At 40.4% G+C, this 17,660-nt stretch overlaps 1 protein-coding gene across 3 annotated transcripts in view; it reads right to left on the reverse strand.

Annotated features, from left to right (window-relative positions):
• ENOX1 (ecto-NOX disulfide-thiol exchanger 1) overlaps window positions 1–17,660 on the reverse strand; it is a 297,621-nt gene that overhangs the window by 4,546 nt on the left and 275,415 nt on the right. The window lies entirely within an intron of this gene.

The raw sequence follows: 17,660 nt of genomic DNA on the forward strand, positions 1-17,660 counted from the left end.
AATAACTGAAATGAAAAACACTAGAAGGAATCAATAGCAGAATAAATGAAACAGAAGAATGGATAATTGAGCTGGAAGACACAGCGGTGGAAATCACTGCCACAGAGAAGAATAAAGAAAAAATAATGAAAAGAAATGAGGACAGTTTAAGAGACCTCTGGGACAGCATCAAATGCACCAACATTTGCATTATAGGGGTCCCAGAAGGAGAAGAGAGAGAGAAGGGGCCTGAGAAGATATTTGAAGCGATAAAAGCTGAAAACTTCCCTAACATGGGAAAGGAAACAGTCACCCAAGTCCAGGAAGAGAGTCTCAGGCATGCCAAGAAACAGTAATCAAATTGACAAAAATTAAAGACAAAGAAAAAATATTAAATTGACAAGAGACAAGCAACAAATAACATACAAAGGAATCCCCATAAGGTTATCAGCTGATTTTTCAGCAGAAACGTTATAGGCCAGAAGGGAGTGGCACAAGAGAATTAATGTGATGAAAGGGAAAAACCTACAACCAAGAATACTCTACCCAGCAAGGCTCTCATTCAGATTTGACAGAGGAATCCAAAGCTGTACAGTCAAGCAAACACTAGAAGAATTTAGCACCACCAAAGCAGCTTTACAAGAAATGCTAAAGGAACTTCTCCAGGTGGAAAGGAAAATGCCACAACTAGAAACAAGAAAATTACAAAATGGGAAAGCTCACTGGTAATGGCAAACATACAGTAAAGGTAGGAAATCATCTACACACAAATATGATATCTAAGCCAGTAATCATGAGGAGAGTACAAATGCAGGATATTTGAAAACATTTGGAATTAAGAGATCAGCGACTTAAAACAATTATGTACATATATATATAGACTACTATATCAAAACCTCATGGTAACTGCAAACGAAAAAATCTGTAGTAGATACACACACAGAAAAGATAAAGGAGTCCAAACACAACACTAAAGACAGTCATCAAGTCACAAGAGAACAAAAGAAGAAAGGAAGAAAAAAGACCTAAGACCTATGTATCAACATACATGTTGATAACTACCGTATGTAAACGAATTAAATGTCCCAACCAAAAGACACAGACTGGCTGAATGAATACAAAAACAGGATCTGTATATGAGCTGTCTACAAGAGATCCACTTCTCAGACCTAGAGACACATGCAAACTGAAAGTGAGGGGAGGGAAAAAAGGTATTCCCAAATGGAAATCAAAAGAAAGCTGGAGTAGCAGTACTCACAGAAGACAAAATAGAGTTTAAAATAAATGCTGTTACAAGAAACAAAGAAGGACACTACACAGGGATCAAGGGATCAATCCAAGAAGAAGATATAACAATTGTAAATATATATGCACCCAACATAGGAGCACCTCAATATATAAGGCAAATACTAACAGCCATAAAAGGAGAAATCAACAGTAACAGTGGGGGACTTTTCATCAATGGACAGATCATCCAGACAGAAAGTCAATAAGGAAATACAGGCCTTAAATGACACATTAGACTTGATGGACTTAATTGATATTTATAGAAGATTCCATCCAAAAGCATCAGAATACACTTTCTTCTCAAGTGCACATGGAACATTCTCCAGGATTGATCACATGTTGGGCCACAAAGCAAGCCTCGGTAAATTTAAGAAAAACTGAAATCATACCAAGCATCTTTTCCAAGCACAGCACTATGAGATTAGAAATCAACTACATGAAAAAAACCTGCAAAAAACATAAACACATGGAGGCTAAACAAGATGCTACTAAATAACCAATGGATCACTGAAGAAATCAAAGAGGAAATAAAAAAAAATACCTAGAGACAAGTGAAAGCAAAAACATTACATTCTAAACCCTATGGGACACAGCAAAAAAGAATTTTAAGAGGGAAGTTTATAGTGATACAAGCTTATCTCAGGGAACAACAACAAAAAAAAAATCTCAAATAAACAACCTAACCTTACACCTAAAGCAACTAGAGAAGGAGGAACAAACAAAAACCCAAAGTTAGTAGAAGGAAAGAAATCATAAAGAACAGAACAGAAATAGAGACTAAGAAAACAGTAGAAAAGATCAATGAACCTAAAAGCTGGTTCTTTGAAAAGATAAACAAAATTGATAAACTTTTAGCCAGACTCACCAAGAAAAAAAGAGGGCCCAAATTAATAAAATTAAAAATGAAAAAGGAGAAGTTACAATGAACACCACGGAGATAGAGGATGAGACTAGTACGAGCAACTATACACCAATAAAATGGACAACCTAGAAGAAATAAACAAATTCTTAGGAAGGTACAATCTCCCAAGACTGAACCAGGAAGAAATGGAAAATATGAACAGACCAATTACCAGTACTGAAATTGAATCAGTGATTAAAAGACTCCCAACAAACAGAAGCCCAGTGCCAGATGGCTTTGCAGGCAAATTCTACCAAACATTTAGAGAAGAGTTAACACCTATCCTTCTGAAACTATTCCAAAGAACTGTAGAGGAAGGAACACTCCCAAACTCAATCTATGAGGCCACCATCACCCTGATACCAAAATCAGACAAAGATACCACAAAAAGAGAAAATTACAGGCTAGTATCACTGATGAACAGAGACGCAAAAATCCTCAACAAAATACTAGCAAACTGACTCCAACAATACATTAAAAGGATCATACACCATAATCAAGTGGGATCTGTCCCAGGGATGCAAGGGGCTTTTCAATATCCACAAATCAGTAAGTGTGATACACCATATTAACAAATTGAATACAAACCATATGATCATCTCAATAGATGCAGAAAATGCTTTTGATAAAAATTCAACACCCACTTATGATAAAAACTCTCCAGAAAGTGGGCACAGAGGAAACATATCTCAAAATAATAAAGGCCATATATGACAAACCCACGGCTAACATCATACTCACTGGTGAAAAGCTAAAAGCATTTCCTCTAAGATCAGGAACAAGACAAGGATGTCCACTCTCGCCATTTTTATTCAACAGAGTTTTGGAAGTCCTAGCCACAGCAATCAGAGAAGAAAAAGAAATAAAAGACTTCTTTTCCAAATTGGAAAACAAGTAAAACTTATATTTGCAGATGACATGATACTGTACATAGAAAATCTTACAGATGCTACCAGAAAACTATTTACTAGACCTCATCAATGAATTTGGTAAAGTCTCAGGATATGAAATGAATACACAGAAATCTGTTGCATTTCTATACACTTAACAACAAAATATCAGAAAGAGAAATTAAAGAAATAATCCCATTTAGCATCACAGCAAAAAGAATAAAATACCCTGGAATAAACCTACCTAAGGAGCCAAAAGACCTGTACATTGAAAACTGTTAAGATGCTGATGAAAGAAATTGAAGATGACACAAACAGATTGAAAGATACACTGTGTTCTTGGATTGGAAGGATCAATATTGTCAAAATGACTATACCACCTAGGGCAATCTATAGATTCTATGCAATCCCTATCAAATTACTGATGGCATTTTTCACAGAATTAGAACAAATATTTAAAAATTTTATGGACACACAAAAGACCCCGAATAGCCAAAACAATCTTGAGAAAGAAAAATGGAGTTGGAGGAATCAGGCTCGCTGACTTCAGACTATACTACAAAGCTACAGTCATCAAAACAGTATGGTACTGGCACAAAAAGAGAAATATAGATCAATGGAACAGGATAGAAAGCCTGGAAATAAGCCCACACACCTACGGTCAATTAATCTACAACAAAGGAGGCAAGAATATACAATGAAGAAAAGAGTCTTTTTAATAAGAGGTGCTGGGAAAACTGGACAGCTACATGTAAAAAAATGAAATTAGAACATTCTCTAATACCATACACAAAAATAAACTCAAATGGATTAAAGACCCGAATGTACAACTGGATACTATAAAACTCCTAGAGGAAAACATAGGCAGAACACTCTCTGACATAAATTGCAGCAATTTTTTTTTTTGATCTCTCTCCTAGAGTAATGGAAATAAAAACAAAAACGGGACCTCATCAAACTTAAAAGCTTTTGCATAGCACAGGAAGCCATATACAAAATGAAAAGACAACCTACAGAACGGGAGAAAATATTTGCAAACAATGCAACTGACAGGGGATTAATCTCCAAAATACACAAACAGTTCATACAACTCAACAACAAAAAATCAACCCAATCAAGAAATGGGTAAAAGATCTAAATAGACATTTTTCCAAAGAAGATATACAGGTGGCCAAAAGACATATGGAACCATACTCAACATTGCTAATCATTAGACAAATGCAACAAAGCTACAATGAGGTACCACTTCACACCAGTCAGAATGGCCATCATTAAAAACTCTACAAACGGGCTTCCCTGGTGGTGCAGTGATTGAGAGTCCACCTGTCAATGCAGGGGACACGGGTTCAAGCTGTGGTCTGGGAGGATCCCATGTGCCGTGGAGCAACTAAGCCCGTGTGCCACAACTACTGAGCCTGTGCTCTAGAGCCCGCAAGCCACAACTACTGAACCCACATGCCACAACCACTGAATCCCACATGCCTAGAGCCCGTGCTCTGCAACAAGAGAAGCCACCGCAATGAGAAGCCTGCGCACCTCAACGAAGAGTAGCCTCTGCTTGCCTCAACTAGAGAAAGCCCACGTGCAGCAACGAAGACCCAACACAGCCAAAAATAAATTAAATAAATAAATTAAAAACAAACTCTACAAATAACAAATGGTGGAGAGGATGTGGAGAAAAGGGAACCCTCGTACATTGTTGGTGGGAATGTAAGTTGGTACAGCCACTATGGAAAACAGTATGGAGGTTCCTTAAAATACTAAAAATAGAGCTACCACATGATCCTGCAATCTCACTCCTGGGCATATATCCGAAGAAAACTATAATTTGAAAAGATACGTGCACTGCATTTTTCATAGCGGGACTATTTACAGTAGCTAAAACATGGAAGCAACCTAAATGTCCATTGACAGATGAATGGATAAAGAAGATGTGGTATATTTATACAATGGAATATTACTCAGCCATGAAAAAGAATGGAATAATGCCATTTGCAGCAACATGGATGGACTTAGAGATTATCAGACTACGTGAAGTAAGCCAGACAAAGACAAATATCATATGATATTGCTTATATGAGGAATCTAAAAAAAATGATACAAATGAACTTATATAAACAACAGATATAGACCCACAGACACAGAAAACAAACTTATGGTTACCAAAGGGGAAGTGGGGGGGGAAAGGATAAATTAGGAGTTTGGGATTAACGTATACACACTACTATGTATAAATAAATAACCAACAAAGACCTACTGTAAAGCACAGGGAACTATACTCAATGTTTTGTAATAACCTATAAGGAAAAAGAATCTGAAAAAGAATAGATATATATCTATGTGTAACTGAATCACTTTCCTGTACACCTGAAACTAACACAACATTGTAAATCAACTATACTGCAATAAAAAAAAATAACAAAAAAGTTATCAAACGAAATTCAGGAACGCATAGAAAAGATCATACCCCATGATCAAACTGAATTCATCACAGGGTCACAAGAATGGTTCAATACACAAATCAAACAATGTGATACACCACATCAACAAAAGAAAAGAAACCACATGATCATCTCAAAAGATGCAGAAAAAGCATTTGATAAAATGCAGTATACATGGATAAAGATGTGGCACATATATACAATGGAATATTACTCAGCCATAAAAAGAAATGAAATTTGAGTTATTTGTAGTGAGGTGGATGGACCTAGGGTATGTCATACAGAGTGAAGGAAGTCAGAAAGAGAAAAACAAATACCGTATGCTAACACGTATATATGGAATCTAAAAAAAAATAAAAAGGTTCTGAAGAGCCTAGGGTCAGGACAGGAATAAAGATGCAGACGTAGAGAATGGACTTGAGGACATGGGGATGGGGAAGGGTCAGCTGGGACGAAGTGAGAGAGTGGCATGGACATATATACACTACCAAATGTAAAACAGATAGCTAGTGGGAAGCAGCCACATAGCACAGGGAGATCAGCACGGTGCTTTGTGACCACCTTGAGGGGTGGGATAGGGAGGGTGGGAGGGAGATGCAAGAGAGAGGAGATATGGGGATATATGTACATGTATAGCTGATTCACTTTGTTAATAAAGCAGAAACTAACACACTATATTGTAAAGCAATTATACTCCAATAAAGATGTTAAAAAAATATATATATATATGAAGAAAAGAACCCAAATACCTAAAAACTTAATGACATAAAAAAAAATTCAACATCCATTTATGACAAAAACTCTTACCAAAGTGGGTATAGAGGGAACATATCTTAACATAATAAAAGCTATTCATGACAAACCCACAGCCAACGTAATTCTCAATTGTGAATTGCTGAAAGCTTTCCTGCTCAAATCTGGAACAGGACAAAGATGCCCACTCTCACCACTTCTATTCAACATAGTATTGCAAGTCCTATCCACAGCAGTCAGACAAGTACAAGAAATAAAAGGTATCCAAACTGGAAGAGAAGAAGTAAAATTGTCATTGTATGCAGATGACATGATACTATATATAGAAAACCCTAAAATATCCACACAAAAACTATCAGAACTGATAAAATAATTCAGTCAAGTAGCAGAATACAAGATTAACATACAGAAATATGTTGCATTTCTTTACTTTACACTAACAATGAAATATCAGAAAGGGAGAGTAAAAAAAAAAATCCCTTTAAAAATCACATCAACCCCGCCCCCCCAAAAAAAAAACCTTAGGAATAAACCTGACTAAGGAGGTGAAAGACTTATGTGCTGAGAATTATAAGACACTGATAAAAGAAACTGAAGACGATTCAAAGAAACAGAAAAATATCCCATGCTCTTGGATTGGAAGAATTAGTACTGTTAAAATGGCCATGCTAACCAAAGCCATCTATAGATTTAATGTGAACCCTATCAAGTTACTCATGACATTTTTCACAGAACTAGAACAAAGAATCCTAAAGTTTATATTGGAACCATAAAAGACCCAGAATTGCCAAAGCAATCCTGAGGAAAAAAGAACAAAGCAGGAGGCATAACCCTCCCAGACTTCAGACAATACTACAAAGCTACAGTAATCAAAATCATGGTATTGACACAAAAATAGACATATGGATCAGTGGAACAGAACAGAGAGCCCAGAAATAAACCCACACACCTACGGTAAATTAATCTTTGACAAAGGAGGCAAGAATAAACAATGGAGGAAAGACAGTCTATTCAGCAAGTGGTGTTGGGAAAGCTGGACAGCCTCATGTAAGTCAACGAAGTTAGAACACTCCCTCACACCATACACAAAAATAAACTGAAAATGGCTTAAAGACTTAAATATTAGACATGACACCATAAAACTCCTAGGAGAGAACATAGGCAAAACATTCTCTGACATAAATTGTACCAATGTTTTCTTAGGTTAGTCTCCCAAGGCAACAGAAATAAAAAGCAAAAATAAACAAATGGGACCTAATTAAACTCAAAAGCTTTTGCACAGTAAAGAAAACCATGAACAAAATGAAAAGACAACCTACAGAATGGGAGAAAATACTTGCCAATGATGTGACAGACAAGGGCTTAATTTCCAAAATATACAAACAGCTCATCCAACTCAATAACAAAAAAACCAAACAACCCAATCAAAAAATGGGCAGAAGACCTAAATAGACATTTCTCCAAAGAAGGCATACAGATGGCCAATAGGCACATGGAATGATGCTCAACATTGCTAATTATTAGAGAAAATGGAAATCAAAGCTACAATGAGGTACCACCTCACACCGGTCAGAATGGCCATTATTAAAAACTCTACAAATAACAAATGCTGGAGAGGGTTTGGAGAAAAAGGAACCCTCCTACACTGCTGGTACAGCCACTATGGAAAACACTGTGGAGGTTCCTTAAAAAACTAAAAATAGAGCTACCACATGATCCTGCATTCCCATTTCTAGGCATATATCTGGAGAAAACGATAATTCGAAAAGATACATGCACCTCAATGTTCACAGCAGCACTGTTTACAATAGCCAAGACATGGAAGCAACCTAAGTGTGTATTGACAGATGAATGGATGAAGAAGATGTAGTATATATATACCATGAAATACTACTCAGCCATAAAAAAGAATGAAATAATGCCATTTGCAGCAGCATAGATGGACCTAGAGATCATCACACTCAGTCAGAAAGAGAGAGACAAAAACCATCTATCATTTATATGTGGAATATAAAATGTGACAGATGAACTTATTTACAAAACAGAAACAGACTCACAGACATAGAAAAGAAACTTACGGTCACCAAAGGGAAAGGGGGTGGGGAGGGATAAATGAGGAGTTTGGGATTAGCAGATACAAACTACTATATATAAAATAGATAAACAAGGTCCTACTGTATTGCACAAGGAACTGTATTCAGTATCCTATAACAAACCATAATGGAGGGCTTCCCTGGTGGCGCAGTGGTTGAGAGTCCGCTTGCCGATGCAGGGGACACGGGTTTGTGCCCCGGTCCGGGAAGATCCCGCATGCCGCGGAGCGGCTGGGCCTGTGAGCCATGGCCGCTGAGCCTGTGCATCCGGAGTCTGTGCTCCGCAGTGGGAGAGGCCACAACAGTGAGAGGCCCGTGTAACGCAAAAAAAAATAATAATAAATAACCATAATGGAAAAGAATATGAAAAAGAATATGTATAGATGTGTATAACTGAATCACTTTGCCGTACACCAGAAACTAACACAACGTTGTAAATCAACTATACTTCAATTAAAAAAAAAACAAAACAATTAAGGGAGACTAAATAGACCAGGAAGTCAAATTAACTGTTCATTTAATATTCACATCAAAAAGATTTTACATGATACAGTCAATTTTCCTAGGCCTATGAAACAAAACTTTAGTTAAACAGAGGCAGTCCTGAAAGTTGAAATCAATGGTATTCTAAAATTTTTATATGAATTGTTTTGAAATCTGAATGTATTTTTCCATAAAGCCATGTTAACCGGATTATTAGATTCCCATGTCAGCTCACAAAAGATTCATAATGAATTTGAAAAAGTAAGTTTTCTTTCAGTGAGCAATGTCCAAAGCACCTTCACCAGTATCCTGAGTTCCTTCTCACAACAATCCTGGAACATATACGGGACAGACATTATGATCTATCTTCGTGTTATAGCTGAGAAAACCGAGGGACTACAGAGGGTCGAGTGTTATATCAGGGAAAGAACTGGGGAAGAGTTCACCACATGTGGACTGGCCCCTGGCATTGGTTTGCTCTAAATGCTCCCCATGACTGTCAGAAGCTGTGGGTGAAGAACCAGGGGTATAGTGCATTCTTTCTAAGTATCAGTCACCTGGGGCACTTGTTAAAAGCACATTCCCTTTCTTACTTACTTCACTCTGTATGACAGACTCTAGGTCCATCCACCAACTACAAATAACTCAATTTCGTTTCTGTTTATGGCTGAGTAATATTCCATTGTATATATGTGCCACATCTTCTTTATCCATTCATCTGTCGATGGACACTTAGGCTGCTTCCATGCCCTGGCTATTGTAAATAGAGCTGCAATGAACATTGTGGTACATGACTCTTTTTGAATTATGGTTTTCTCAGGGTATATGCCCAGTAGTGGGATTGCTGGGTCGTATGGTAGTTCTGTTTGTAGCTTTTTAAGGAACCTCCATACTGTTCTCCATAGTGGCTGTATCAGTTTACAAATACTGTATGCTAACACATATATATGGAATCTAAGGGAAAAAAAAAAAAAGGTCACGAAGAACCTAGGGGTAAGACGGGAATAAAGACACAGACCTACTAGAGCATGGACTTGAGGATATGGGGAGGGGGAAGGGTAAGCTGTGACAAAGTGAGAGAGTGGCATGGACATATATACACTACCAAACGTAAAATAGATAGCTAGTCGGAAGCAGCCGCATAGCACAGGGAGATCAGCTCGGTGCTTTGTGATCACCTAGAGGGGTGGGATAGGGAGGGTGGGAGGGAGGGAGACGCAAGAGGGAGAGATATGGGGACATACGTATATGTATAACTGATTCACTTTGTTATAAAGCAGAAACTAACACACCATTGTAAAGCAATTATACTCCAATAAAGATGTTAAAAAAAAAAAAAGAAAGAAGGAAAAAATGGAGAAAAGGGGGGGGGGGGGAGGGAGGAAGAAACCTTTTAAATTCCTCAGCCCAGCAATAACACTCTAAGCTTTTTCTAAATGTATCTGCATATTGACCACTGGGTAGCCTGCTGTTTCCCTCAACAATTGTCCTCCGTAAGGCTCTCTCCGTAAACCAATATGTATGTAAATATCGTGTGTGTTGGCAGTAAAGTGTTCCATGTTAAGAATACACCACAATTTGTATTTAACCGATAAAAAAAAAAAAAAAAAAGCACATTCCCTAGCCTCTTCTCTGGAGTCTCTAATTCCGCCCAGTGTGGGGTGTACCCAGATTATTGTTAATAATTGCCCCGGGTCAGGCATATTTGGGTTTACATTGAGGATTTAAATCAGATACCCTTGAATTTGCATCTGGGCTAGGCCTCGAGCGTCTGACCTTGGGCAAGTCATTTAATAGCTGTAATTCTCAGTTTCTTCATGTGTATAATAGAAATAAAAACATCTCTTTCAGCGTAATTGTGAGGATTGTTTGTAAAATGTAACGCAGGGCCTGGCACAAATACAATTTCTCTATATATGTCTCAGGCGATGCTGATCGAATACTACACACTAACAATCAAACCTTTTGTGGTAGGTGGGTCAAGCCCTGTGTTCATAGGCCAAAGAAAACAAGTACAGAGAAGTGTGTGGTCAAACCCAGGTTTTAGCTGGTCCAGAGGCAGTTTTCCTTAAGCTTTGTGAAGTCAAGGTGTTCTCTTAACAAGCTCCCTTTTCTCTTTTGGAGGACAGTACAGGTCATCTACAGTACGTTCCAGTCCCCAGTCAAATTCAAGTGATACCCCTGGGATGAGCAGTCTTTTTCCAGATCAAGCAGAGGCCACAGAGAAACTGACAGATGGAAGGAACAGCCATCCCACCACACACTTGTTTCCAGCACAGCTATCCCTTTTTTTCGGAAAAGTGGCGAAGAAGCCTCGTACTGTTCATTAGGAAGGGGAGAAAAAGCTGAATTCTCGAGGGGAAAATAAAGATCTGATTTAAAGCTAATGGCTTTGTAGGAGGCCAGCTGGGGTTAGGTCAGGCCATCCCACCTAGCAGTCCTGCAGCTGACTGTAGAAAGTGTAACATCTCACAACCACTGCGAGACTTTTCCTTGCCAAACTCTTCTGAACGCACTTTCTTTAATTCTCACCATGCTCTTCTAAGAGAGGGGATAATTTACAAACGAGGAAACCGAGGTCCAGAGTGATCAGGTAACCCAGGCAGTAAGTGTGGAGCTGAGGTGCAGATCCAGGCTCCCTGGCTATGTGCTTTGACACTGATGCCAGTACCCAAATGGGTTGGGGACTGTGAAGTGGGAATTAGAAATAATCCATTTGGTCACTGCCTCTGTGCTCATGGGTGGGGACCATGGGGGAGGTGTCCCTGTACAGGAGGGCAGAGCTCCTCTGTGATGAATACTGTTTTAGAGTGATATCAACATCAACAGCAAAAAAAAAAACCCTGAAAGTTCCCAACTCAACCAGCCTATACAGTCATATGCTAATGCTTGGGCATCCCCTCCTGAACCATTCACCAAAAATTTGCAAGCGAATCGTGCGGAATCTTGGCTCGCCTGTACTGAAAAGTAGCAACATCTTGTTTTCCATCGTGGCTTTTGACCTGAGCCTAGACTTCAACCACAAAGGAAGCAGAAGGCGGCATGCAGCAGGAAATAGGTAGGCACCACTTCCTGAGTCCTCGCTGTGGGCCAGGCACGGCGTACATGCTTTAAGTGTATTATCTCATCAAAAAGTTCATTAAACAAGCAAGTAAACCTTTCACTTGCTGGAAGAAAGAAATGTAGAGGCAAAAGATCAGATTCCAGTCATGGAATGACCATTAACCAGCTTCACCATCTTGCCTAAGTCACTTAATCTCTTTGGGTATTTTCTCATTTGCAAGACAAGGGAATTGGAAAGAAGCTCATCAGATGCTCTAAGGACTTGGATTTGAGTGCTGGCCCTACCATATATTAGCACCGGTCTTCGGGCAAGCCATTTAAAATTCATCTGTCCACTAGGTTGTGGCAAAGATCTCAAACTTAGAGAATGTAATAGGTCTTTTGTGCACTTTTAAGCACAAAACAAACGGCAGCCAACACTTAGTAGCGCTTACTGTGTGCCAGATACGGCTGTGAATGCTCTTCATATATTAAGTCATTTAACACACGTTATAGCCCATAAAACAACCCGTTTTATAGACAGTGAAACTAAGGTTACAGAGACGTTAAATAAGTTGTCCAAGGTCACACAGCTAAGAAGTAGTGAAACTAGGATTTGAAATTCTCATAATTACTTAGTTTGAATAACCAGTTAGCCAGAAATGAGCATAATGAAAATTGGTGTCCTCAGAAGTAGTGAACTCTCAGTTGCTGTTGGTAGTACAAGGTAACAGCCTGATTCTGCCATGAAGATGTAAATAATGTGGACAGGGATGTGTCACAATTACGGAGCAGTCACCCTCAAATGAAATCCCATCTAAAATATCCATTTAAAAAAAAAAATAAGCTTCTGTACAGCAAAGGAAACCATCCACAAAATGGAAAGACAACCTACCGAATGTGAGAAAATATTTGCAAAGCATATGTCTGATAAAGGGTTAATATTCAAATTACATAAAGAACTCATAAGCTCAATAGCAAAAATACAAATAATCCAATCAAAAAATGGGCAGAGGACCTGAATAGACATTTTCCAAAGAAGACATGCTGATGGCCGATAGGTACATGAAAAGGTGCTTAACATCACTAATCGTCAGGGAAATGCCAACAAAACCACGATGAGATATTATTGTAAATAATCTAGAGATGATTTAAAGTATAGGGAGGATGTATAGGGTACATACAAATACCAAGTCATTTTATATAAAGGACTTGAGCATCTATGGATTTTGGTAGTCACAGGGGTTCCTGGAACCAATCCCCTGCAGATACCAAGGGACAACTTTATTCGGGAACCAATAAAAGGAGCCTGATGAAAAAAAAAAATCCATTTAATAAGGTGCTCAGCTAAATTCTAGAGCATTTCCCTAAAGATGTTTATATCTCATGTGAGAAGAAAAATGAAGGAGAAACTGCTTTCACGTTAGTTTGATGGTTTCTAAACCTTTTCCCTACCCTGACAAAATAACCTATACGACATGTGACATTTTGGGATCTCCAAGACAAAGTCGAGAGAAAATTCAGTTTGTCCTTCTGTTTTACCCTATGGCCAAAGAATTTTTACTTTACAAATATCTTCATTTACTTTCATTCTGTTTTCTTCTCTTCCTTATAAAAATGTGTCAGCTCTTGTGATACTGCCTTCACAATATCCTTTCTCTTCCTACCAATCATTTCAAGACCATTGGTCTTGAGACCTGAAATCGTCATGGAGTCATCACATAAACAAAGCGTCCAGCACTCACTGGCTGAGCTCAGAGTGAGAGGTATCCGTTTCCCCACCAGGTGTGCAGGATTCCCTTCCCCATATCCTTTCTGAGGTCAGGGATCCTCTCTAAGCTCCCGTTTGTCATAGATGGAACACTGCGGTCCAGGGAAGGGCTGCTGCTGGCCCAGCTGGTGAGTGGAGGGGCTAGAACTCAGTGCAGGGTTTCTGATGCTGAATCCAGCCCTGCCTTCGCAGCACTGGATTCGCTCTCTCACAAGGATACTATTAGGCGAATCAGATACACGTGGCTAAGAGAGTCCCGTGTGGCATTACGATATAGATCAGAAAGGTGCCGTGACTATGAAATCTCATTTTCCCATATACCATGTAGTGGTGCTGTAGAAACTGGGGAGGACTCTCATAAACATGATGCTTTTATTACCCTCTTACCCAGCTGGCTTTTATTCTAAGAAACTGGGGGTCTGTGTCTTTTTAGTCTTTGATGTCGTCAGTGGATCCCTCCACTCCTATTTTGTTTAAAATTTTCTAACATTTATTCTTTTAGAAAGGATTGATTTGCTCTAATTAAAAAGGAAAGATGAGAAGGAATAAAGGCTCCGTGTAACCAAGGGGCTTGTGTGGTGGCAATACCACAGAGGTAGTTTGTAATTTGACTTATTTTCTGATTTGCTGACTCTAGCTCAAGCCCATTGCCTCCTTGCCAGGCCACTAAGCATGTGTATAAATTGACACGGGCCGGCATAAATCAATTGTTATGCGGGTGGTCGGCTCCATGCCCCATATCAGTCAGGCAAGGGAGGCAAGTGGAGAGCGGTTCCTGTTTGGGGGACTGAAAAGACACCGACATAGGCTTTGTCAAGGCTGGAGAGTCAGAGAAGCCAACTGCAAAGCCAGATTTCCTTCCACAGGATAAACTGACGGTTAGCCTTTAGCGCACATTTAAATCTTGTTCATCCTCATATCCCTGGGCACATCACACAGACACCTTGCAGCAAACATCTGCAGAGAGAGATACAGAACGTAGGTGGGGAGGGAGGAAGGACACAGAGGAGGAGGTATGAGAGGAAAAAGGAAAGAAGATAAACAGAAGTGAGGACTTAGGAAAGGACTGGAAGGAAGAGGAGCAGGGAGGAAGGCAAGGAGGTACGAGGAAAAGAACAGGAAAGAAGGAAGAAGAGAAACAGAAGGAAAGAATTAGGAGCAAAGGAAGGCTCTGGATGGAAGATGAGGGAAGGAAAGAAGGAGAGAAAGAGGAGAAAGGGGAGACATGCAGCAAGGACAGCTGAAGTGCCCCAGAGGAAACCAGGAGCATGAACACGGACTCAAGGGCACCGCCTGGTGGTCATGACCCTTACGTACTTCACCCTTCTCCAACTCCTATTTCACTCAGTATCTATCTGCCTGCCAAATTTAGCACTTCATTAGTTGACATCTGATTCTCAAGTTAGTTCATAAATATACCATTTCCTCAGTTAGACTATAAGCTTTTTTTTTTTTTTTTTTTTTTTTGCGGTACGCAGGCCTCTCACTGTTGTGGCCTCTCCCGTTGCGGAGCACAGGCTCCGGACGCGCAGGCTCAGCGGCCATGGCTCACGGGCCCAGCCGCTCCGCGGCATGCGGGATCCTCCCGGACCGGGGCACGAACCCGTGTCCCCTGCATCGGCAGGCGGACTCTCAACCACTGCGCCACCAGGGAAGACCCCCCAAGGCATGAGTTTTGACTCAGCAAAGCTTCAAGAAGCCATCTCCTCTGACCACCACGGCCCTGCCTCCCTCTGAATGCAACTTTCTGACTTGGTCACATATTTCTGATACAAGAAAGCTGAGCGAATGAGAGTGGTTTAGAAGAGGCAGAGGAGGAAAAGTAATATGCAAATACCATTCTCAAGAGCAGAAATAGTATGTAACTGGAAAATGGCCTGTTTGGGGATACACAGTTTTAGGGACCCAAGTGCAATTTACATGCCCAGACTAATTTAAATCAGTTCCTGTCTCCCCTTCCATTTCTGATCATTCATATACCCAGCTGTGGCCTTTGGGGCAATCCTAAGAAAAACGGCTCTGTTACAGGCTGGACTGAGCCTGCTTTCCTTCTTCCGGTCAGCACAGGGGAAGGCAGAATCTAAATGTTATCTTAACTACAGTCGTGGTAATAGTGATGCTGTCTGATCTCAAGGAAACTGTGTTGTGCTAAGTGGAAGTTTTAAAAAGCTCTTTCACCAGAGTCAGCAAACCTCCTGTGTTGCGAAGGCCAGGCCGAGTCCCCTGCTTTAATGCAGCATCCCCCTGACACCCGCTTCGTTTCTGATTAACCAGAGCAGGTGCCCCAGGCCGCTGTGCAGGAGAACCTCAGCGTCGGGGTCTGGCAGCAGCTCCAGGATTATGAGGCTTCTGGCAGTCGGTGCAGGTACAAGGCCCTGGTGGATACTTAGAGGGCAAACCTCTCATTATTTTGTTTTCTGCTTAAAGCCCCAAGGATATGGAACTCCAGGATATAGCAGTAATTTGCTCTCTGGATGAAAAAGCCTAAGTATCCTCTCAGCCTCACTGGGATAGAAAGAATATTCGGTCCAATCCCTGGAACCCAGGAGTTTTAGTCAGAACACTTTTTGACATATTTTCGGGCGTGCGGGAAGAATTCGACAGCTCCACTGAGCATTCTGTCCAGGAGGTGAAGGGCTGTCTGGGAGAGACTGAGACCCTGTATATTTCCTCTGTGAGGGAAATACCTTCTTTATTATCTTCTAAAATAAAGGTATCAGTCTGAGATGAAACGGAATTCCCCTTGACCGAATCCCTTCCGGAAAGGCCCATCATCTAAGGACCAGAGACCAGGTGTGTGAATTCTCTCCTTACTGAGGGAGACCACACAGATCTCACCCGAGCGAGTGAAGGATGGACACCGTCCTGCGGGGAAGAATAGAACAAGAGCTCCTACCCATCAAATAATCAATTATACCTGGACGTGCACGCGCACACACACACGTATGCAACTCACACGTGCACGCGCCTTTCACAGACCTACAGATCATCAACCTGCACTGATGGGCCAGAGGAGACAGGAGCCCTACAATTCTTAGATGAATGATGAGTGGATTCCTTGGCCATTTCAGCTCATACTGAAACAACCACTACTTCTTCACAAAGACTTCCCACTTGGGATTTCCAGAAAGGGAAGGAAAGAAATGTCAACAATACAAGGGAAGGATAATAGCAACAATAGGAATCATGTCTTGAGGGCTTACTCTATGCCAAGCACAGTGGTGCAAGTGGCCTTTCATTTAATCCTCCAGGCAAAGGTAGTGGTGATATTATGAAGAATGGTATTGGAGAAGGAAAAACGAAGTAGGCCTTCAAAGCTTTCTTTCGACAAAGTAACATCGTATCACTCCTCCTCATTTCATCTGAGTTCAAAGGGGCGTTTTCTGTCACCCTCCCCTCCCCCCATGGAAGTGAGGGGAGGCCACAGGGAAGGCAATGACATGATTATGAACGACAAGACTCTCCCAGTCTCCTCCTTCCATCTCACTCTGTATGGTCTACCCTGTCACCAGCTGCAGGAGAATAAGAGGGCATGGATCTCTATGCCTGAAAAACACTTTTTGTTCCAGATGACTTCTCTCAAAGCTGAAGTATAAGGCCCATTAGAAAGGTCAAGCGTGAGCAATCCCACTACTGGGCATATACCCTGAGAAAACCATAATTCACAAAGAGTCATGTACCAAAATGTTCATTGCAGCTCTATTTACAATAGCCCGGAGATGGAAACAACCTAAGTGTCCATCAACAGATGAATGGATAAAAAAGACGTGGCACATATATACAATGGAATATCACTCAGCCATAAAAAGAAATGACATTGAGCTATTTCTAATGAGGTGGATAGACCTAGAGTCTGTCATACAGAGTGAAGTAAGTCAGAAAGAGAGAGACAAATACCGTATGCTAACACATATATATGGAATTTAAGAAAAAAAAATGTCATGAAGAACCTAGGGGTAAGACAGGAATGAAGACACAGACCTACTAGAGCATGGACTTGAGGATATGGGGGGGGGGGGA

Source organism: Monodon monoceros, unplaced genomic scaffold (genome assembly GCF_005190385.1).
Source record: "Monodon monoceros isolate NGI ecotype Baffin Bay Population unplaced genomic scaffold, NGI_Narwhal_1 Super_Scaffold_8, whole genome shotgun sequence".
NCBI classification, from domain to species: Eukaryota; Metazoa; Chordata; class Mammalia; order Artiodactyla; family Monodontidae; genus Monodon; species Monodon monoceros.